Raw genomic sequence first — 24,643 nt, forward strand, 5'->3', positions numbered from 1 at the left:
TTTGTGAATTATGTAGTCTTTATCAGCCTTTCACCTGTTCATTCCTTTCTTTTGGTTGTTTTGCTCTTCCATAGAGCTTTTAAAAGAAGTTGGTATATTAATGAAGATAAAGCAAAGCTCATTCCTTCCATCCGCCCACCATGCGTGTTTTGAGTCTTTTTTAGTAGCTCTTATAGGAGAATCAGTGGACAAAGGGGTCTGAAATACAGACTGAAGAGTCAAATTTTCTGTGGATTTACTTTATCCTTACTCTGTGACTGATTGAGAATTTATAATATCTCTTTACCAGTTCTACCAATTCTATAGGTTAAATTTCATATATCAGTTAAACTTGCATCTGTTTCTTTGAGGGAGGGTCTGTAGAAATTTCTAAGGTGATAATCTTTTAGATAGTCTTTAAAAAGCATTGTTTAAACACTTCTGGGGACATCAAAAGGTTATGTTATCTGCAGCATTTCTTTCTTTTTAATTAAGTTATTTACATTTTGGCTGCATTTGGTCTTTGTTGCTTCACGTGGGCTCTCTATTGCAGCAAGTGGGGGCTTCTCTTCATTGCAGTGCACGGGTTTCTCATTGTGGTGGCTTCTTTTGCTGCGGAGCATGGGCTCTAGGTGCATAGGCTTCAGTAGTTGTGGCATGCGGGCTCAGTAGTTGTGGCTCGTGGGCTCTAGAGCGCAAGCTCAGTAGTTGTGGTGCATGGGCTTAGTGGCTCCGCAGCATGTGGGATCTTCCTGGACCAGGGCTTGAACCCGTGTCCCCTGCATTGGCAGGCGGATTCTTAACCACCGCGCCACCAGGGAAGTCCCTGATCTGTAGCATTTCATTTCATTTTGTTTAATGACAGAAAATTTGGTTTCTTCAGGTCTATATACTTGTTAAATATTAATAAAATGAACCCAATCCTCATATATGCCATTTAAAAAGAACCACAAATGGTCACTTCTTGGCCTTTTGGCTAAGATCAAGTGTAGTAAAAAGAACCACTGACGTGGTAAATAAAAAATTAATTCAGTATAGGAACTTGTTACTTCTTGATTCAGAAAGTAAAATTAGCCACATTCTAAGTAAAATTAAGTATTGTGTATTTTTTTCAAACAGATATCATTAAACTGCTGAAAATGAATGTATTTATATAGAAAGAATATTAAGATTTCCTGAAAATTACTGCAAATAAATAGGCACATTTTAACTGTACTCTGAAAATATAGTGATTAAGCTTTAAGGAAAATCACTTTATTAAATGTTGAGACGTCTTATTCATCCAGGTAGAACACTTTTAAGAAGGGCACTTCTGCTTAATAAGTTTGGTTATGCTAAAGATAGTTTGAACCTTTAACAAAATTCTCTGACAGTGAGGCCAAAATAAGTGTATGTATGTTTTCTAGTGATCTAACTCTAATGGATTTATGGTTTATTAAACAGGCTCATGTCAAAGAACAGGGCTGAAGAAAAATGTATAGATCATAAATAAAGTAAAACAAAACATTTTAAAGTTAAAACAGACTAGAAGGAGTTTGTATTATATACCAAAGACTGAATTGATATCCAGAATATAGTTTATAAGAATGTCTATAAATCAGTAAGAAAAAGACCAAAGAGTAGAAAAAAAATCTGTAAAGGTCATAAGCAGACCATTATCAAAAGAAGTTCAAAAAGAATGAGCAGGTATGTAAAAAAAAGATTCAGCTTCTCCAATGACCAAAGTTATGCAAATTGGTACAAAAATGAGATGCCATTTCACTCATCAGAATATAAATATGATGTTTATGTTGGCGAAAGTGTGGCCAAACAATATACCAATGTAGGGAGTACTACCATTTCGGAGAACATTCTGGAACTATTTAGTAAATTTGAATTTTGCATATGCTAATACTTAACATTTTCACTTCTAGATATATTGCCTATAAAATTTTTCACACATGTGCATAAGGAGGAGTAGCAAAAATGTTTACAGCGGCATTTTTCTAATGGCAAAAGCAAAAAACAATTGAAACAGTTTCAATGTCTGTAAATAGAGAAAAGCAGAAATAAAAGATAGTTGGCCCTCGGTACCCTAGGATGTGGAACCCTTGGTTACAGGGGCCGATTATACTACACCATTTTGTGTAAGGGACTTGAGCATCCCTGGATTTTGGTGTCTTGTTGTCCATAGGGGTCTTGGAACCAGTCCCCTACTCATAGGGAGGGAAGACTGTATTGAGATGCCAAAATAACAACAGCACTTGAAGTGAATGAACTGCACCTGTATATATTAACACAGATCTTAAAAGAATACATTACAGCCTCACATATAAGTACAGAAAAAAAAAATCAGAAGTATAAGTTAAAGAGTGCTGTTGGGTGTCCCAGTCTTCCCTGGGTATCTCCTAACCCCACCCCTTTTCCAGCATAGCTCATGCTTCCTAATTCCTGGAAAAAACCTTGCTCACTCGCTGCCTTTCCCACCACCACCTTCCTCCTCCCACTACCCCAGGGCTGGGCTGCACTGTCTGGCTGTTTGTATCACAGTGGCTGTTTTATTTGTGAGATCCTTAAAAGCATGGCCTATGCCTTTTAATTCTGAATCCCTAGCACTGAGCACACTGCCCAGCACATGGAATAATGGGTGAACGAAGCAGATTGATTTAACTGACGGCACCAGGATTCATTTGAGGCAGCATGAACAGTGACATGGTGCACATAGAACAGAAGACAGTTACAGATTATCATTTTATTTCTTTGAAGGATCATCAATATTTTAAAGAAATTTGTTGTTTTCTAAGTACAAAGGATGTCTGAAGGTAGTTAAATAAATAAACCATTACACTGGAAACAGAAATGTCAACTGAGATCCAATTTACCAATTGGACCTATAATTCTTTTAAGGTCTGTTTTTAATACAAATTAAATTCTCAGCTACTTACCTCCCTTTTTCTTTATTCCATTTTCATATAGGAACCATCTTTTAGTTTACAAATCAAGGATTTAAATACTGACCTATGTTTTTCTTGGAGTTAATTTTTCTTTACAGCTTTGATCATAACTAGATTGACTTCTTTAATTATATCATTTGGGAAGATTCTTCAAAGTATGCAATCCATGTGGACACTGAACTACTGATAACTGCCCTATGGGCAGGACCTGTCATTTGAGGGTGTTGTTTACCTAGGAGTAACAACATAGTCCATAACAATTCTGAACTTATGTATGGAGGACATTTTCATATGGGGAGCTAGTCAAAAGTCTTCCTGAAATATTGATGCATTTTAACTGTTATCAATCAGAGTTATTGCTCCATCAAGACATAGGTCAAGGGCTTCCCTGGTGGCGCAGTGATTGAGAGTCCGCTTGCCGATGCAGGGGACACGGGTTCGTGTCCCGGTCCGGGAAGGTCCCATATGCCGCGGAGCGGCTAGGCCTGTGAGCCATGGCCGCTGAGCCTGCGCATCCGGAGCCTGTGCTCCGCAACGGGAGAGGCCACAACAGTGAGAGGCCCGCGTACCGCAAAAAAAAAAAAAGAAGACATAGGTCAAATTCCACAATTCTACCACTTCCACTACTGCTGCTGCTACTACCGCTCCAGCACTTTTGCTATTTACTAGTCTTTCTGCTTCACTCTGACTGTATACTCAAACACACACACACATACCTCCACAACCACCCAAATTATGTTTCAGTGGGGTCTGATTTTAATAAGTATTGGTTTACCCATTAATTTATTCATTCATTCAACAGAGATCTGTTGAGTGCCTTCTCTCTACAGTAACCTTGTAGGTATTCACATACCTAGGTGAACAAAGGTATTCACCTACCTAGATCCAGAGGTGGGCAAAGCAAAGTCTCTACTCTCAAGAAGCTTACATTCTGTTGCAGGAGATGGGTGAGCAAACAAATACGTGAGAAAGTAATATAATTTTTAATAGTGGTGACTGCTATGAAGAAAAGTAAGGCAGAGTAAGGGGTTGAAAGTGAGCCAGTGGGGAGTAGGAAGGGGCAGTTATTGTGGACAGCTTGTGCAGAAGCGTCTTATTGCTGCTGTAACAAAACTACAAACTTAATGGCTTAAAACGACACAGCTGCTTCCCAGGCACTTTGGTGAATCAGTCAGGGAAAAGGGCATAAATTCTAAACCAGAAAAAAATTGAGGTGTCCTCCTCCATCCTATGTTGAGGGCTGTGGTTGGGTAGTAAGGAGAGTTGAATATGATGCCTTCCTAACAGAAACCTTAGTAAAAGAGCTGAGATGATTTTGACTGTCTTCCTTTATTTCTATGTTTTTCCAACATAGGTAAAGGACAAAATGATGCGTCCGAGTTGGGTATATAATCTTCCTGGCAGAGACCAGAGAAAAGTGTGTATTCCATAAAATAGTTTATTATATAGGATTATTCTTAATTTAGTTAAAAATCACTGTCATTTTGGTTTATCCCCCAAGATATTAAGGTAATTTAGCTATACAGAAATATTTTTGTAGCAGTATACTTTGTGATGTAATTTTACCTGCAAGTTAAATTGACCTGTCATGATTCTCCTGTTACACAGTCTTATCGGTTGCTATTTCATCATCTCTATTTACATTCTTCTAGGATTTTTATATTTAATATTTTTTGTGATCTTGGCCGGCATTAAAATTAAGCTGACCAATCTAGCATTATAAGCATAATGTTTTCCTCTTTAAATTTAAAGGATTTCAGGAAAATGGTATTTTTTTTGGTAGTGATCTTTAAGCAAAAGTGAAACCAAGTGTTTGAACGTAACATACCTCACTACCTACAGAAATCATGCAATAATTATTAAAAAATTATTTTCCATTTTCTTTTTGACACTCTTTCTTTTTAAACATGAAGTTGGCAACTTAGGTCCAAAGACAGTAAAAGTCAGAGTTTTGCAGCTGCTAGCCCCGTTTATGTGCTCCGGAGCTGCAGCTAACCCTACAGTATTGTTGGAAAAGAAAACGCTCTCACAGGGAATGTGCGAAAGACATCCTGACAGGAGCGTCATGGATTAAATGCTCTATTCACAGCAAGGCTTCGTAAAGGCAGAGCATCAATCAAGAATTTAGTGGAGCAGGGGGAAAGGATTGCGTTTATCTTGGCAAGGTCTATGTTATCACAAAAGAAGACTGTGGGCCGGTGTAGACCATAACCATGCCTCCCGAAATTGCCGAAGTCAAGGAAAGGGTGTAATTGCCATAATTGTAAATAAGTGGCCCAGAGAAGTCTGTATTGTATCATAGGGGTTTTACATACATTTAAAACATTGAACAGATTGTTAAAGATCAATTGAAAATAATAGAAAAAGTATGAATGGGTAAATCAATAGCTGTCTCTGTGACCTTTCCCTTGAATCCTGCCATGGATGTAGCCTGGTCAGCTGGACACAAAGCAGCCTCCAGCAGTTGAGAAGCCATTCACACCCTTCAGAGGCTTGAACCTGGATTTGAATGGCTAATTTCAATTATTATGAAGCCAGTCATTTTTGTTCTTGGGACAAAAGGGACTGGAAAGAAGGCGACACTCTAAAAGTTTTACAGTAGAGATTGTGCTAGAGAGAAAGTCGAGGCAAAAAATAAAAAATGAAAAAGATCCAGAAAGGAGATGAGAAACAAAGGGGGAAATAGAAGAAAACACTGAATGCACTAAAAAGGACGAAGAAGAACCAGGAATCTTATCTTGGAAAAGTTAGGGAGAACGTGGTTTATTCCCATGTTAGTATCTAGAAAACAGCTAATATTTGGCTGTTCTCATTAGCTGAAATAGGCTGACTGCCAAATCTAGATGAAAAGTGAAAAATGTCATCGGTTATCCAGATGTTTTCAAATACCTGAATTTTTGACACCAAATAGATAAAACATCTCAATGATCAACTGAACTTTTTGCTTTGCTTGTATAGATGTTGACATCACGTGACAGCCAAAGATGGCTTGGCACCTGTCCACATAAAATATAAAATAGGTTTCCAACTTGAACTTGTTTAACATATAACAACACTCAGGCAGCCTCTATAAGCACGTGTTTGCTCTGGCTCTGACACAGCACTGTGCTGCCACTATCTTTGTATATCGGAAGGAGAATTAATGTTAAGCACATTGTCCTTACCCATGAAGAAAGGTGACAGTGTTTTGAAAGATACTGCAAAATACTTGGAAAGAAGAAGAATGCCTCTTTTCAACAGATGATACTCACTCATGCTCAAGAATTTGAAAAATCTTTTTGATTTAATTCTAACCCTTGGGAATGGAGCTGGTGAAAAAAACACCTTAAAACGAGGCTCTGCAAACCCTTTCGGCAAAGGACCAGAGAGAAAATATTTTGGGCTTTATGGCCCCTACCATCTCTGATGTTACTTCTAAACTCTGCTGCTGCACCATAAAAGCAGCTGTCGACAGTACATACATGAATGAGCATAGCTGTGTTCCAGGAAAACTTTACTTATGGACAATACAATTTGTATTTCATGTAATTTTCATATCACAAAATATTCTTCTTTTGATGTGTTTGCAACTATTGAAAAATATAAAAACAATTCTTACCTGTCCAGCTGTCTAAAAGCAGGTGGTGGGCTGACTAGTTTGCTCTGCCCTAAAATAGGAGAGATTTAGAGGAATAAAAATGCAATAATAATAGTAAAGATTTGCAGCATGTTTAAAATTTGCAGACACTATACTAAACATTTCCCATGTTTGTTCTATAGCAATTTAATCCTCAAAACAATACCGTGAGATGGATACTCTCATTTCTTCAATAGACAAAGAGGAAATGAAAACTCAGAGATTTCGAGCAATAGAGCCACTGTGTACAGTTGTGTGGATTGCTTACTGCACATGGGCGTCTAGTCATGTGAGTGGGTGGGTGTGAGTCAAAAATGGGTCCTCACCCTCCTTGGGATCTCATCTGCCCAGAGGAGCGCCTGTTTCTAATTTGCCCGGAGGTCATAAGGGCCAGTCTTTCAAGTTGTTACATGCTCAGGTCTACGGTAGTGTTTAAGTGGCTGATCAGAATTTGAACCCAAGACTCTCCATCTAAAAACTCTGCTATACTGTTGAAGCAAATTCCTTGTGTCCTTTTGAATAGATTTTTATGTTCCAGAGGTAATTTTTGCACACATCTTGTTTGTTTCTTTATGAACTCTGTCTTCCTTCCTGAGGACTAACAGATGCAAGTTCTCTAAGGTGGCTTTGTTCCTGCAATTAGCTCTGTTTGTCTTTGTAGCTGCCTTTTGCAGCAGTGAGTCAAAGTGTCAGAGGACATAAAACAGCAGTAGCACCAAACGTTACAAGAATGAAAACATTCTGAGGATGGAAGCACTTGTTTTCTCTTCACTTCTGTAATTCTTTCCCAGCCCAAACCAAGACAACACATTTCCAGTGGGACTGAGGTGAACAGCAGCTTAAAATAGCAAACTACAGTGTAGTTCACAATTTTGGCCTGTAACGTTACTTAGATGGAGTGAACTGTCTTATGCCCAGTGTGTTCAGATGATTGTGGGCTCAGCCAGATAGGATGCTACATCATAGTTCCCAACTTGCCAAAAGGAATTCCACTCTTCCAAACATGTTCTTCCACTACCTTAGGCACGATTTTCTTTCTCCGTCTACCCCATGCAGGTCTTTACTCCCTTTTTTCCTGGATTACTGAAATGGCTTCTCATATACTCTGCCTCCTTCCAGTCTCACTGGCTGTCAGTAGTTTTTCACATAATTTCATGCTCATCTTAGAACATAATTTTTAAAAAACAATTTCACAGTCCAGTTTGAGACTCTGGGCTGGCATCTGGTTGCCTATAGTATCCAGTGCAAACTTGAGCCAGGCTCCCGAGACCTTCTACAGGGTTGCCCACCTTTATTTTTCTGGTTATCCACTATTCCCTCAATTCATTCTGTCAGATTATCTCCTTCTTATCATCACCCTTGAATGCATATGCTCGCTCTCCATCTGAGTCCTGGCTCCAGCTTGGTACATCCTAGCGTTACACCCTCTTGCTGAGGTACCACGTCAGGTACCCACCTTCTCCAGAGGGCTTCTTGTGGGTCCCCAGCTCAAAGTGATATCTCCTACCCCACATTCTGTCATTTAACTGTTTTCTGTGTTTGCTGCTCTCAGATTCATTTTGTCTCCGTAATCTGCGTACTGGAAGCATAAGCACTTAGGGTAGAGTAATGCATTCTCCTTTAGCAGCCCCGGGATCCAACCCCCAACCTCTGCTACACAAGCAATACTTCATCGTTTCGCTTTCTGTAGCTCAACCTGAGAATTGACCGATGCGCCCGTTCTGTCAGGCCTGTGGAAAAACAAGGCAACAAGCAAAACACAGCTAGATTTTAGTTCTTCTTGGGCTGCTCTAAGCCCTACTCTGGAACTGTGCCATGGTTCTGGGAGCTTCCGCAGAGCCGAGTATTGGGGAGGTGGGGGACACTGGGTCCTCTGTTAGTGCTCCAGACCGGGTAAGCCTGAGAGCCTGTCATCCCTGTCCGCAGCTTTAATACTCTTCTGCTGTTCCCATGTCATGCTGGGAGCCCAGGAATCTTCGTGAAGGCTGTTTATATTTCTGTCAATGTGCACAATGTAGCCATCCCTTTCGGGGCTGGCAGCCTTCCTAGCGGGCTGCTTAATGCAAGGCGCTGCTGTCTGCTCTTGGGACTGGTCCCGGGCCCCCGCCTCTTCCACGCTTCCCCAAGCCCAGGGAACTGGGAGACTTTAGAGGAACTGCTCCATTCCTGTTTCTTCAGGATGTGAAGAGAGGATCTCTCCCGTAGGTTGAGGCTTTTGGAAGACAAAGACACAAAAGCTTGTGGTTTGCCCTGTTTTCCGCTCTGCTGTGTGCCTGTCCTGAATGAGTGGAGATCTGATCTGGTGCTGGAATGGGGTGGGGTGGGAGAGGTTTACTGGGAAAGAAGGAGAAAACGAAAAATATGGGGGGAAAAAAGTAAGTGAATATTTTAAAATAGTAACCATCCACAGGCAATTTTTGTTGTTTTCTATAGTGCCTTCCCAGCATTAGTGATGATGCAGAAAGAGCTTCATAAAGACTGTCTCATGTAACTCATGATTTACATGTACAATGAAAACAAGAGGAGCATCCCTTTCTAGCGTCTGACGTTTTCATGCAGTATTGTGTTTTGTTTACTTTTATAGCTGGATTAGGCTTAACTAACACAGTTACCATGTAAGCAAAAAGGTATCCTCTTCCAAATGGGTGCTTTTTCGTCCTCATATCACGTCCTTGTCTGTAGAGAGGAGTGAGGAAGAAAGGTAGGATCTGTCTACAGAGAACTTTGGCTCTCAATGACATCAACAGGTAAGCAGGTGGCAGCGAAGTCTGTGCGCGTAACTGGCAGGGAGGAGAACTCTCTCTGTTTACCTAATTCCTCGGCATGAGTCACTTGCAAACACTGTCCACTTAGCTCTGCCAGGTATGACCCTGTCTGAACATCTTGCTTCATCCAGTTGAATCCTAGGTATGTCTCCTGCTGAGTTTCAAAGGAAGTTACAAAGAGTACTCAGGGAATGCCCAGTATTGGTAGTGGGAAATTTCTACGACAGCCTTAAATTAAGGACCAAAAAGGCAAGAGCAGCAGAGGGTGATGAGGCCGGCACTGGAGCCACCCTCTGGCTTGAGTTGCAGCTCTTATGAGCTGTGGGACCTGGCGTGGGAGCACCGTGCTTAACCTCTGGTGCCTCTGTTGTCTTCTCTGAAAAAATGGAGATATATGTAATAGTATTATAAGATGATTATGAAGAGTAAATGAGTTAATTTGTCTGCTGCTTAGAACACTGCCAGGCATACAGTAAGCACAATATAGTGTTATTATTATTATTGTCAGATCTCTACTCTTCTTTTTTGTCTGTTATTCCTTTCCTGATCACACCTAGAAAGACTCTAAAATTCTTGACAGTTTACCATTCTGTTCAACATAATTGGAGCTGTAATAGTGACTTACCATGATCTGTCATTTTAGGAGGCTTAGGCTTGTGGTCCGCTTAAAGCCATTGCTCTGTATAAATTTATTTATTTATTTATGGCTGTGTTGGGTCTTTGTTGCCGTGCGTGGGCTTTCTCTAGTTGCGGCGAGCGGGGGCTTCTCTTGTTGTGGAGCACGGGCTCTAGGTGCGTAGGCTTCAGTACCTGTGGCGCACGGGTTTAGTTGCTCTGCGGCCTGTGGGATCGTCCCGGACCAGGGCACGAACCCGTGTCCCCTGCATCGGCAGGTGGACTCTCAACCACTGCGCCAGCAGGGAAGCCCGTCATTTTAATTTTTAATGTCTAAAAGCATTTTGCTCTCTGCTAAAAATCTCATTTGGCTCATTATGTTCAAAAGGACTGGTTTGGTTTTGTTTTGTTTTTGCTTGTTTGTTTTCTGTGTTAACAGCAAATATCATGATTCATACCTGTCTTGGCCACCTGGAATTATAACTGGCCACAGCAATAAGTTAGAAGCTCTGCCCTTTGCTAATTAAACTAGGCATAACTTTAAAGGGCTAATTAAGTGCACATAAAGGCTTATTCATATATTTTTAAAGTAATTCTTTATGGTGTCCTGCTTTTTAAAGAGAATGTTGGTGGAATTAGGCTCTCACAGCTTGGATATATGTTTAGATACATTCATTTTTGAATCCTGACTAAGCTGATGAACTAGCAGTGGGTACGCACTTGTCGAGGGGGACACGCACCTCAGCCCTTTGGCCTGCCAGCCCCCATGTGATAATCTGTTGTTCTCAACTGTTTTCCCACCAAGTCACTCATTAAGGAAGATGTTCACCCTGAGGACGGGCTCTCATGTGCACCTTGCAGTACATCCACGTTTCCTTAACCATTCCCTTCCGCTGAAACAAGAACACATCAAAATGCAAGTAAATGGGGCTTCCCTGGTGGCGCAGTGGTTGAGAGTCTGCCTGCCGATGCAGGGGACACGGGTTCGTGCCCCGGTCCGGGAGGATCCCACATGCCGCAGAGCGGCTGCGCCCGTGAGCCATGGCCACTGCGCCTGCGCATCTGGAGCCTGTGCTCTGCAACGGGAGAGGCTGCAACAGTGAGAGGCCCGCGTACGGCAAAAAAAAAAAAAAAAAAAAAAAAGCAAGTAAATGAGAGATGTATTTTTGCAGGCATGAACTTGAATCTGCTCTAATTTATAAAAAGAGAAAAGTTATTCTCAAACTTTAGTTTCTGTATTATTCAGGTAAGGCTAGATTATGCTGCAATATGAAACAACCCTTCATGGCTTAACACAGCATTTTGTTTCTTACTCAGTGTGAGCTTACAGTGGAGGGGGTCCCTGCAAACCACCCAAGGACCCCACTGACAAGATGCCATCTCGAAGCAGCTCACACAGTCACAGAGCTGGGCGAAGCCAGCATCACCAGTCCCAAAGTCGCTCTTAATGTTTTTACCCTGACATTACACACATCATTTTCGTCCCCATTTTATGACCAAGATGAGTCACATTGGCCGTGCAACGTGCCAACAGCAAAAAGTGGTCCTATCATTCGCTCATATGAAAGCCCAATGACCACTACAGGTTTTAAAAGAGAAAAATTATTAGTAACAAACGAGCCCTATTGTACCTCATTGCCCTGCTCATGAATAGTACCTTCTGCTAGCCAGTAAAACACTGTTGGGCAAACCCATAAGCTGAGGAAGGTGCTTCCTGGACCATTTTCTCTTATGTTTGCTACTTGGAAAGAAGAACTTTTTAGATATTTTGCTGATGCTGATTTGTTGCACATTCTGGTTTAGCAGGATTTAGAATTACATGTGTGTGTGTGTGTATATATATATGCAAGTGTTGCATAAACATAGGGTTACTTTATAATGTATGCTCAAACCCAAAAGGTGAAAATAGTCCTCCAAGAGTACAATGAAGAACCAGCCTGAAAACCTCAGCTTAAATAGCTATCTAACAGTCCATACAGCGAGATCTCCTTTCTGTAAATACCCATATATGTGTAGTTGGAATACTCAGGAAAACCCTGGAAGCAGATTCACTAAAGTGCTAGGAGTGGTTATATCTGGTTATAATAGTGAATGGTATTGTACTTTTTATTTTACTTTTCTTTGTATTGTCTAAATTTTTAATAACATCTTAAATAGAAAAATAATCTCATTGCCTTATCAGTTAGGTGAGACGGCTGAAAAGCAATTGTGGAAGCAGAATTCCAAGATGGCCCCAAGTCTCCTGCCCTCAGTGTACGTGCCTTGTATAATCCCCTCCCCCGAGTGTGGGTGGGGCTGTGAATATCATGGGATATTACTCCCATCATTATGTTATGTTATATGGCAAAAGAGATTTTGCAGAGGTAGTTAAGGCCCCATATCAGTTGATTTTGACTGAATCAAAAGGGAGAGGATCCTGGCTGGGAGTGAGCTAATCTGGTGAGCCCTTGCAAGAGAGGAGAAGCAGCAGTAGCAGCAGTAGCCCTATTCTCCTGGCCTTGAAGAAGGAAGCTACCCTGTTGGGAGAGGAGGGAGCCATGTGGCCAGGACCTGAGGGTGGTCTCTAGGAGCTAAGAACTAAGAGCCATCCCTGCCTGACAGTTGGCAAGAAGCCAGGGGCCTCAGCAGTTCAGCCGCAAGAAATGAAGTCTGCCAACCACCAGTGAGCTGGGAAGAGGGCTCTACACCTCCGAGGAGATAGCAGCCCTGGATTACACCTTGACTGCAGCCTGGTGATGTCCTGAGCAAAGGACCCAGCTAACCCATGCCCGGACTCCTGACACCTGGGCATTAAGAAAGAATAAATTTGCGTTGTTTTAAGTCGCTAAGTTTGTGGTCATTCATTACACTGTACTAGAAAACTAAACTGCAGTGCCAACAACTGCCAAAAGAGTCTACGGAATAAAATCAAGAAAAAGTGAAGGTGAACAAGTGTTTTCAAAAGAAGAAAAAGATTCTTCAACTAGAAGTCAGGATTGCAGTTAGCTTTGTGGAGAGGTACTGGGAAGGGCAGGAGAGAACCTTCTGGAGTGCTGGTGGTTATCTGCACCTTGCTGTGGTCACTTGATCAGGGCATTGGTGTGTACACATATGAAAATGTGTTGAACTGTATACTTAAGACTTGTGTGCATGTAACATATCTCAATAAAAAATAATGAACTAAAATAAATAAATAAAATAATGAACTAAGCCTAGTGAGCTCGGTGTCAATCATTACCAAAATTCTGTAGGTAAAATCTGTGTGTCTTGTGCATGGCAGGTATTCGAAAAATATTTTTTCTTGTGGTAAAATATACATAACATAAAATTTACCATTTTAATCTTATTAAGTGTACAATTCAGTGACATTAAGTACATTGGCATTGTTGTGCAACCAGCAACACTGTCCACCTCCAGAACTTTTAAATTATTCCAAACTGAAAAAAAAAAATTTTTATTGTTGAGACTCCTGGCTCTATTTTCTTTTGGCTGTGTAAACAGGTCACGAAACAATACAGGATGGTCAAGGCACTGTTCATATTATGCTTTGTTTATGTATGAGTTGACATGTGCTCTGACATGCTTCTAGGTTTTAGTGGAGTAAAAAATTCTTGGAAGATGGCCATTTATTTTATGCAATTTTATAAACTAGGATTTTTGTAATCCCTTTCCAGCCCCACTTTTCATCACTTTCTCACTCATTCTCTATTGTAACAAGGTATTTGTGATTCTCAAAACGAACCAGGACCATTTGACCCTTGCCTGGGTACCTGCCCTGAGATGCTGTCACGTCCTTCTATGCCTGGCAGGTTTACTCAGGTAACTCATTCAGAACATCTTACTGTGCACGTACTCTGTCCTAGGTGCTGGAGACACACTGGTGGACCAGCCTTAATCCTGCCTTCGTGGCACTAAGGACCGAGAGGGAGATGGACACTTGTCCTTTAAATTTTTATTCAGATATCAGCTCCTTTGTGAAACTTCCGCACCTGCCTTCCTCTGTGGCTGCTCTTCCTGTCACAGTTGCCTGAGGCTCTTTTAGCAATATTATACATACATCCCCCTTCAGACAGTCCCTCCCTGTATCACATTTATTTATATCCTTGTCTCCTCTACTTAACTGAAAGTTACTTAAAAATCAGGCTCTCCCTGTTCATTTCTGTGTCCCGTGTACCCAGCACACTGCCGGGCCAGGGTTGACACTCATTTACTATTCCCTGGATGACTGAGTTGGGTGTGGGGTAGGGATGCTAATGGTATAATTAAATCGCAAACTCTACCTGAGGATCATGGCAGCTGAACGTCTGTAAGTTACTGAAAAGTTCAGTTAATAGTTCAATAGGTAGAGAAAATGCAGAGGGCACTTTTAGAGTCTCCTTATGATGGATTTATATTATTAATCAAACAGAGGTATGTAGGAACCTGTGAACATGTACTTCCTCCTCTAGAAATCAGCTCGCTTTCCTATTAATGAGGTTGGATATGGTATAGTATAAATCTCCTGATGCTTGTTCCACTCTTTTCATACATACTAATGAGGACGCGCCTACGAGTGTGTTTGTGGTGGGGAAAATAACATCAAGACTAAGACCCTCTGCTGACTTTGCACCCAGTTTTTTAAGGATTGTTATTGGCATACTAATTAAGTAGCTGAGTGCATTAAATAAAGAGCATGTCACTGCAGAAGTTATTAGCGATTCCTTGTGTTTCTCCACATCACATCTTGTAGGGAAGGGTGGAGAGTATGGACATTATCTCCCATTTTCAAGTTTTCTGCTTCCATCAAAAATTAATCACAGAGTTCAGAGAATTTTCAGAGTTCCCATTAACTGTGGAAAGACTCTTTTTTTTTTTTCTTCGGTACGCGGGCCTCTCACTGTTGTGGCCTCTCCCATTGCGGAGCACAGGCTCCAGACGCGCAGGCTCAGCAGCCATGGCTCACGGGCCCAGCCGCTCCACGGCACGTGGGATCTTCCCAGACCGGGGCACGAACCCGTGTCCCCTGCATAGGCAGGCAGACTCTCAACCACTGCACCACCAGGGAAGCCCTGGAAAGACTCATTTTGATACAAGACCCCATAGTGATGCTTGTCCCCTTTATACTGTGTGTATTTAACATTTAAAAATGTGGATGACAGTCTCATTAGCTAAGAAAGAGCATATTCTGAAGACATATCCTCAGACTTGATGACTGTGCCTAGATTATTTACTAATTTCTAGAAAGAGAGAAAAGGGTAAGATAAGTCCCTGAGTCATTGTTTTATCTTCAGGAAATGATTTGTGTTCTTCCTGGAAGTGAAATTTGCATTGTTTTTTTACAAACCCACATGCTTAGTCAGCTCTGTTTGTATCCTGCCTGACTATAGTTAATGATGGCAGAATTGAAACACAGTAATATTAATTTTACAGTATATCACCTACTAGTTTATTTTTTGAATGTCAGTACAAACAAAATTTTTCAAAAAGCACATGGAAAGCATTTGTGTGTGTGCGAATATGTTAAGATGACTTTTAAATTATTTCATGAGTATTGAAATGAAACAGTCTTCCTACAAGAAAGCAGGTGACTTAGTCTAACGGTTTCCTTCTTTCCCTTTTGCTTCTTTGTATGTTATGGACATAAAAATGTAGGAACAATTTACGATGGGTAAGTGCCAGTGGATTGATTAACTGATTGGATGTGTTTGTTTGGATTGTGGCTGGACCAAAATTGGGAACTGAGGGCCAGAAATTGGCACTGTGTTGGCCAGTGTCACACAGCCAATTAGTAGCATAGACAAGACCGGACCGTCAGCTCCAACTGCCAATGGGTTCTCTTTCCACTGGAGAAGGAGACACAGTTGCAAAAAAATTTCCCCTTTCTTTGCTTTTCTTATTTATTTTTCCCCATATGTTTTCCTCCATCTGTATCTTGACACTGTGTATATTAGTAGTGATAAAAGAACTCACTTTTGTTTTCATTTCTGTTTCTCTTGATGCATCCAATTTTCCCCCCACTGGGCTCCCAGCTAACTGTTGCCATCCCTTCTTGTCAATATTCTGTTCCCAGGGAGCTGGATCTGTTTTCGATGTTTTCCTGGCTGAAATCAAGACAGCAGGAAGGGTTGCAGTGTTGACTCTGTCTTGTTTCTTGTTTTACCATGAAAGTTGGGGGAGGTAGGATGGTGGGAGGGAAATCTCAAATCATGGTAAGAAACTCTTCCCTCCCTTTTCTTTTCTTTTTCCAGGTCTCATTTTATTTTTTTCCTTTTTTAAAAAACATTTTCTTGGAGTATGGTTGATTTACAATGCTGTGTTAGTTTCAGGTATACAGCAAAGTGATTCAGTTATACATATACATATATTCTTTTTCAGCTTCTTTCCTCATATAGGTTATTATAGAATACTGAGTAGAGTTCCTTGTGCTGTACAGTAGGTCCTTGTCGGTTACCTATTTTATATATAGCAGTGTATGTTAATCCCAAGCTCCTGGTTTATCACCCCCCCAACCATGTTTCCCCTTTGGTAACCATAAGTTTGTTTTTGAAATCTGTGAGTCAGTTTCTGTTTTATAAATAAGTTCATGTGTATCATTTTTTAAAATTAGATTCCACATATGAGTGATATCATATTGATATTTGTCTTTCTCTGTCTGGCTTGGTTCACTCAGTACGACAATCTCTAGGTCCATCCCTGTTGCTGCAAATGGCATTATTTCGTTCATTTTTTTATGGCTGAGTAATATTCCATTGTATATATGTGCCACATCTTCTTTATCCATTCATCTGTTGATGGACATCTAGGTTGTTTCCATGTCTTGGCTATTGTGAATAGTGCTGCAGTGAACATTGGGGTGCATGTATCTTTTCGAATTATGGTTTTCTCTGGATATATGCCCAGGAGTAGGATTGCTAATTCATATTATAGCTCTATATTTAGTTTTTTAAGGAACCTCCATGCTGTTCTCCATAGTGGCTGCACCAATTTACATTCCCACCGACAGTGTAGGAGGGTTCCCTTTTCTCCACACCCTCTCCAGCATTTGTTATTTGTGGACTTTTTGGTGATGGCCATTCTGAGGCATGAGGTGATACCTCATTGTAGTTTTGATTTGCATTACTCTGATGATTAGTGATGTTGAGCATCTTTTCATGTGCTTTTTGGCCAACTGTATGTCTTCTTTGGAGAAATGTCTTCTTAGTTCTAAGTGGAGGTTTTTCTGTCGCACCAGCTGCCTTGCAGAACTAACTCATGGATCAGATCACATTTTCTTTGCACTGCATCACCCAGTTACCTTCTCTTCGAGACAGGCACCTTGGCTGGAGAGAAGTGGGGTAGGGGAGGGGGTAAGCACTGCAGGGTGGGGGAATGTATCCAGCATGTCTTGGAAGAAATGTACCACTTAAGAGCAAACTCTCAAGATTTGATCCCCTGCCCTTCCACCTTTTAGGGCAGGCCTGGGTAAGCCATGACCCCTTTGTGCCTTGTTTCCTCATCTACAAAATGGGGACAAAAATATCTCCTTCCCAGGTTAGAGGTGAGGATTAACTTAAGTGCTTGGCACAAAGCCTGACCTGAAGGTAGTTATGATTTTTGTAGTGACACCAATAGGCAGGACATAGTTTCTTGGGAACACTCTCAGATTCTCTCTGAACCAAGAGGTCATGGATTGGAGCTCTGTTTCAACAAGTTCTCTTTCTTGGAGTTTGGGGTAGGAGAAAGTTCGTGCTCCCAGGAGGATGAAGGAGGAAGATGGTAAGACCCAGGTTGGATGTCAGGGCCTCAGTCAAGTGGTCTGAGTCCCAGCTATGCTCTAATTCTCAGAAAGAGCTGCAGCACCAGGCTGGAAACAGATAAAGCCCAGAGACCCACACGTAAGACTCTGGCATTTCCGAAGCTACTTCGGTGTGTGCAGTTTAAAAATTTCAACACTGGCTTTTCCTGCCTGCTTTGGTGTAGAGGTGGCCAGCATTATACAGCAAGAATGGCTGCAGGGCTTCCCTGGTGGCGCAGTAGTTGGGAGTCCGCCTGCCGACGCAGGGGACACGGGTTTGTGCCCTGGGCCGGGAAGATCCCACATGCCGCAGAGCGGCTGGGCCCGTGAGCCATGGCCGCTGAGGCTGCATGTCCGGAGCCTGTGCTCCGCAACGGGAGAGGCCACAACAGTGAGAGGCCCGCGTACCGCAAAAATAAAAAATAAAAAAAAGTATGGCTGCAGGCCTGTGCGGATCCTCAGCTGACCTGGAATCTCTCATCTCAGAGACACTTCATGGGAAGCCTCTTTAGGGCGTTTATATGTTGTACTGGGCCCAGACTCCCAGCCCCAAGCTTGGTCCTCAAGTCTTGGTCAGCCACCACGAATGGGCCTCAGCCCAGCAGCTCTCACTGTGAAAGCCTTGTAAGATGTACGTGGTGCCTCTTCTTTTCCCAGCATTGTTCTGTGTGGACCAGACTTATGGGCTTTAATTGAGTCGACCCCCTTTCCTGTGCTCCTCCCACTGTGATGAGAGGGAGAGTGGGGCTCACTATAATCTAGTGTGAAAGAGATAAGAGGGAGCAGAATCCAGGGTAAAAATTTATTTCTCTTGTTGCCATATTTCTTTGCTTGTTATAGTTTCTTTGCACCCTAGAGCTCTTGTCAGTGACGCATTTTGTGAATGGAGACATTTCTGCTTTGAAGTCATAATTTATCCTGCAAGAGCTGCTAAAAGAAGCACTTTTAAACTCAGATCTGAGTGTAGGCTGGGAATTGTAAGTCACCTCTGAGCACTTGGGTAAATTGCAAAGAGTAGGATCCTTTTTACCTTAGGGAGTCAATTTTAACTTATTGCTTTTTCCTCTGAAGATAGTTTTCTCAAACATTTTCTCCTCCTTGCTTTCATTGCAAATTCTGACTTAGGTTGTACGAATGAGCCATTTGTGATTTATTTATGACATTTAATTTGCTGTTAAGTTAACTTGTGACTACCTTATCATTAACTATCTAGCTAAACAAGAGTTTTAAAAATTAACCTGTGGAAGGTCTAGGGGAACACTATATTTTTCCAACCTACTCCAAAGACAATTACAGTTACTAACTAGCCATCTCTGTTCCTAAGCCTTAGAGAGAAAATATGGCAGAGAAGGTGAGAATGTGAACACTGGCATCCACATGCCTGTGTTCAAATTATGACTTTATTACTTATCAGCTCTGTGACATAGGGTAAATTACTTGACCCCTCTGTGCCTCAGTTTCCTCATCTGTGAAGGGAAGTAAAGCTCATACCTTCCTCCTAGGGTTATTGCACATAATAAATGAGTCAAGATACCCAAAGATTTTAGAAGTTGCTTGACACATAGAAAGCAAAATGTAAGTACATCTTTTTCTTATTAAATTGTCTTGTAGATGTGTAATATTTGAGTACGGAAAGAAAGACATCCAGATGGACCAGGAAAGCATATATTTGTAAAAACAGGTATCTTTTACTTTTATGGTTTGATTAATCTTAAAATGGCTGTGAGAAGTGAGTCAGATTTAATCAAAGGTGATCCTAGATTTAGTCACTGAAAATGTTTTGTTTTTTGTTAAATTATATCAGAGGCATAAACTATTTAAATCTTCTGGGTCTTTTTACAGTGCTGTTTTGAATGTCATGTTTTAAAGGTTGAAAAGAATGTCTTCAGTGTGTGAGTTTGCATAATACAACCATCTGACTGAATAGGGCTATATTAAGTGGCCGGCCAGACTCCCTGGGGCTCCCCCCAACCCTTCCTTACCTTCCCACATGCTCTCAAGAGGGACATGTAGCACATGTTATGCAAGCTCTACAGGAAAGAAAGATAATAAAAACACATCTCTGTCTCCATATGTTACTGCTTCTTCTACACACTGAGTTTTCAGGGTAACTATCTTGTTAAATTTGTCTGTTGCTGACAAAGCTATTCAGGATTAAACAATACCCGGTGTCGTTTGATAGGAGGCCAAATTTCCCTAAGAGGATTCTTTTGGAACCCCCTAAAATGTCCTTTTGTTGCAACCCACAGAAAGTCACAAGAGAGCAGCTGAACTGTGCAACTGAGTTTTGTTCATTGAATGTATACACATGCGTGTGCTCACATATGAGCACACACACATACACACACACAGAGTCCTTGTGCCTTATTCCTTCACATTTTTTCTGGGATTGGTTAGTGAAGAAATTTGGGCATAAATCTCTGCTAGTTTGGGGCCATGATTGCTTTACGTTTCCAGGAGTTCAAATGCATTACATTCATTCCTTAATCTTCACAGTGTGCATTTAGTAGGGCTCTATTATACCCATTTTATTACCAGAAAGTCCAAGGAGAATTCTAGGGATTTGGCCAATATTGGCAGATGAATCACCTGGCAGTCACAATTTGGCCATGGGGACTCAAGCTGCTCTTTAATTGCTTGGAAGCCCCCAAAGGGAAGGTTATGCAACTTGAATTTATCGGGGAGGTGGATATGGGGGAGAGATTTGCACAGTCTTAACCTAGAGGCTCAGAGTTCTGTTTCCAGGATGGTTCCCTTCCTTCTAATCACACAGGGAAGGCCAGGTCCTCCTGTATCTTGCTTTCAGAGCTCACATATATCATTGTCTTCTAATATGTATCATGTTGTAATCTCATATTGATTTTTAAAAATTAATTAATTTATTTTTGGCTGCGTTGGGTCTTCGTTGCTGCACGTGGGCTTTCTCTAGTTGTGGCGAGCAGGGGCTACTCTTCGTTGTGGTGCACGGGCTTCTCATTGCAGTGGCTTCTCTTGTTGAGGAGCACAGGCTCTAGGTGCACGCGCTTCAGTAATTGTGGCACGTGGGCTCAGTAGTTGTGGCTCACGGGCTCTAGAGCACAGGCTCAGTAGTTGTGGCACACGGACTTAGTTGCTCCGCCGCATGTGGGATCTTCCTGGACCAGGGCTCGAACCTGTGTCCCCTGTATTGGCAGGTGGATTCTTAACCACTGCACCACTGCACTACCAAAGTCCTGATATTGATTTTTATCATCACTTGAATAATTATCTCCACCCAGAGGGCCAGAACTCCACAAGGAGAATGTTTTGCTAATCACTGTGTTTTCAGTACCCAGTCCAGTGCCTGGCCTACAGTTGGTGCCTAATAAATAATGACTAGTTGAGTGCTCTCTTCTTTGTACATATTTCTTGTGCCAATTCTCAGTGTCCTTTGTAACACCACTGACTCAGTTAGTGCTGACTGGGGCCAGACGTGATTCGGGGGCGCAGAGGGGCTAAAATGACCACATAATCCTCTAGGCAGCCAGGGAGGTGTTCCATCAATCAGTACTTTAACAAGAATTTATTAGATTTGAACCATATGCTTTGTGCTCAGTGTTAAAAATCGAGGGAAATATCGTAAAGAATAATAGTCTCCTTGCCTAGAGAATTTCAAAATCTAGCTGGCAAGGTGAGTCTTTTACAAATATCACAATTAAAGGCTAATCAAAAAGATAAAAAAAACAAAAAACTGAGATGATTCTAAGGCAAGTAAAGTTTCAGAGAATGGAGAGATGAAGGTATTCTGAAATGGACAGAAAAAGTTCGTATGGAGTTAGGACTTAAGTAGGAAAGATGTGTAGGATTGGGATTATCAGGGGGCAGAGTGAGACTTTCTATATGGGAAGGGGAGACCCAGTGAGCAAAGACATGGGGACTGGCATGAACATGGCTTATGTGAGGACAGGAGAGGCCACTAACCTGACTGGAGTGGAGTGTGCTTGAGAGAGAGGAGGAGATCATAGCCAAGTAAGTGATGGAGAACCCTGACAGCTGGTTTGTGATCTTGACTCAGCCTGGTCAGGCTGGGACTTTTGTGCTCAGGGTGGTGGTGACAATAGTTGGAGCAGTAGTGGAGGTTGGAGGGAGCTACAGGGGCTCGTCCTAGCGCCTCCACGCCACACTCTCCTCTTGGTTTTGATTTCATTACAATCGGCACTCAATTTTTTGACTTGAAAACTCCCCTTGGTGAACCAGCCTCATCTCTTTACAAGGGAGTGGTTTTCAAACGTGAGTGTGCATCAGCACCCTTCCGGGATCTTATTTTAAATGCGGATTTCTGAGACCTGTCCCCTACCGCACACCCAAGTTCTGATTCCATAGAATAAGACTTAGGGAGCTGCATTTTTGCAAGAACCCAAGGTGCTCCACAGACCACACTTTGTGAATATTGCCCTAAGGAGTAAGTGGTCCAAGGAGCAGTAAAAACTTAGAAGATGGACAGCCAGCAAAAGGCGTGTGTCATAGAAGCAAACTGCACAATTAGTCACTAGGACGTTGTTCTTTGATGAAATGTAAACACTATCCAGATACTTCTTAGCTTTCCCATCATCTGCGGCCTTACCTTAATTTGATGACTAGGGTGATATATATATGATAGACATGGAAATGATGCAATTTCCAGAAGCTCAGGTAGTGAGAATACGCAAGCTCACCTTAATCCGGGGACGTCCTAAGAGCAGCCACTTGAATTTATGCTTTCCTATCAGCTGTTTAAAAAACTACAATTAGTAGCAAATGACAGTCAGACCGACTTTCAAAAGAACTGGTTACATTCTGCTAGGAAACAGTTTAAAGGATCAGATTCGTGCTGCCGCTAAATCAAACAAGCTCTTCTGGCTCCTGAGAGTTGGGCCTCCCAACCCTGCGAAGTCAGTGAGCTGGATTCTCTTTCAGCAAAAAGCGCAGCTTCGGGCTTTGGTATTCTCATCAGCGTTCACTCGTACAGTGGCCCGATCTGCTCAGGGAGGATGCAGAGAACTCCCGCGCAAAAATGCAGAATGGTAAAGATGTGTGTTCCTTCTACATCTCCAGATGGGAAAACTGCCAGGGACTCTGGTGCCCGATCTGGTTTCTCCAATCATGTGCTGTAGCCTCTCTGCAACCCTTGATGGGAAGTAGAGAGGACCTTGGAGGTAACACAAAGGAGGGGGACTCTTTTCTGTCAACTGTTCTTTCATTCAATCCGCATTGAAGAAAGGGCAGACAGTGCAGAGTAAAATCATGCCACCGGGCTCCCTACAAAGTCACGCCATTCGAGTGTGATGATTGGAACGCTGTCAGCTGACATAGTCCGGTACAGAGTTGGAAGGTGGGGTGTGCAGGTTGGGGTCCAGTTTTGAATGGATCAAGTGAACCTTCTCAGAGTTAGAATTTGAGGAAATTGTAAAAGGTATTTCATTTTTTCTATCACAGCTCTCGGGGGGATGGGTGGGGGAAGCCTGCACAGTAGTCGTTTTACCAGAAATTTGTTTTGTGTTTCCCACTCTCCTACAGCTTTACAGTGACAGCACAGCCATTTCACCAGAGATAAAAGCAAAGGAAAGAACTCTAATAGTGAAGGAAGCATATTTTAGAACTAATACCACTCTGTTTTTTCAACCTGCCAGCAAAAAACTGTTTGGCTTCATTTTATGTGATGCTGGTTAGCTAGAGTCAAGGGTCATTAGGGAATGTGCAGAGCCTTGTATCTTAAGGTTAGGTGAGTCCAGTGCAGCTGTCTTGGCTCATCCATGCCCAAGCACAAGCACCTATAATGCCTGGAGTTAGGGAAACAAAAGCCCCCGCTTCTGTGAATCTCCAACTAAAGGCACCAAAGGCAACCTTCGACTCCCCCCAAGGCCAATACAAAAGAAGGGAGAGAATGTTGTTGAACTAAACTGAATTTGAATTGAAAGCCAACGCCCTTTTCAAAAATGTAAAAACTTCTGCTTGCTTAGAATATCTACCAGGCACTGAATGGGTGGGTCACTGGCGGTTCTCCAGGACCACCCAGTCTCTAACTACCATCCAGGTATCTTCCAGTTTCCAACTCAAGGTAAAGGAGAGACACCTATCCTAAAAGACATCTTGCATGTTTTCTTCTTTTATTCTCTTTCTTTGACCATTCTCCCTTTACCACCTACCATGGATGAGTTAGCTGTCATAAGGGGAAGCTAGAGATGAATTCAGTGTCTTCATGTCCTGTATTATACACCGAGGTAGAAAGTGTATAAACATAAACCCAGGGCCTCACGTCTCCTCAGCACTTGAGGGGTGGAGGTAGGAACACTTGTCTTCACCCTCCTGAGCTGGACTGCTGGGAAGAGGGTGGATATGCCCATTCTGACCAAGGCCTGGTATTTTTTTTCACTCCCTCATGCACATCATATCAGCTCTGTGAACTAGGTATTATTATCCGCTCATGAGGAAATGAAAGCTCAAAGAGGTTAAGTAATTTGCTCAAGGTTGCACATCTGGGAGGAACTGGGATTCGGATCCACATCTGACTTGGCCCGGGATTGTTCCATCATACCACATCTCTAGGGCCCTGTGTAGAGCACTGCCCAGGCCTCTAGAGATAGGCAGCTGTGCATGTGGGATGCGGGGCAGAGCCATGCTCTCAGAGGACAAGCCCGTCACCTCTGATCCTTGACGCAGGGGAGAGGCTGTATGTGTGTACGTTTGTTGGTCCCGAAGGACAAAAACACAGGTGAGACAGGCTATTCTGCTCAGCAGGCACTGCTCCTAGCCACCTGCCCTAGTTCTCTCCACTTTGAGCATTTTTTTCCCCTCTGAAGTGACATTGGAGGAAAAAGGATCTTGTAGAGGTGTTACGAATAATGACACTAGTGTTATGTGTTGCATAAGCTGCCTGATTGCATAGGGCCAGCAGGGACCTGGGTGGGACTGGGGAGGTGGGGGAAAGGTGCGGTGCAGGCATCTTCTTTTCTTTAGGGGATGAAACTTAGACCACCCTGCCTGTTAGGCAGATATGCAACAGGGC

The sequence above is a fragment of the Pseudorca crassidens genome, chromosome 3 (genome assembly GCF_039906515.1).
Source record: "Pseudorca crassidens isolate mPseCra1 chromosome 3, mPseCra1.hap1, whole genome shotgun sequence".
NCBI lineage: Eukaryota > Metazoa > Chordata > Mammalia > Artiodactyla > Delphinidae > Pseudorca > Pseudorca crassidens.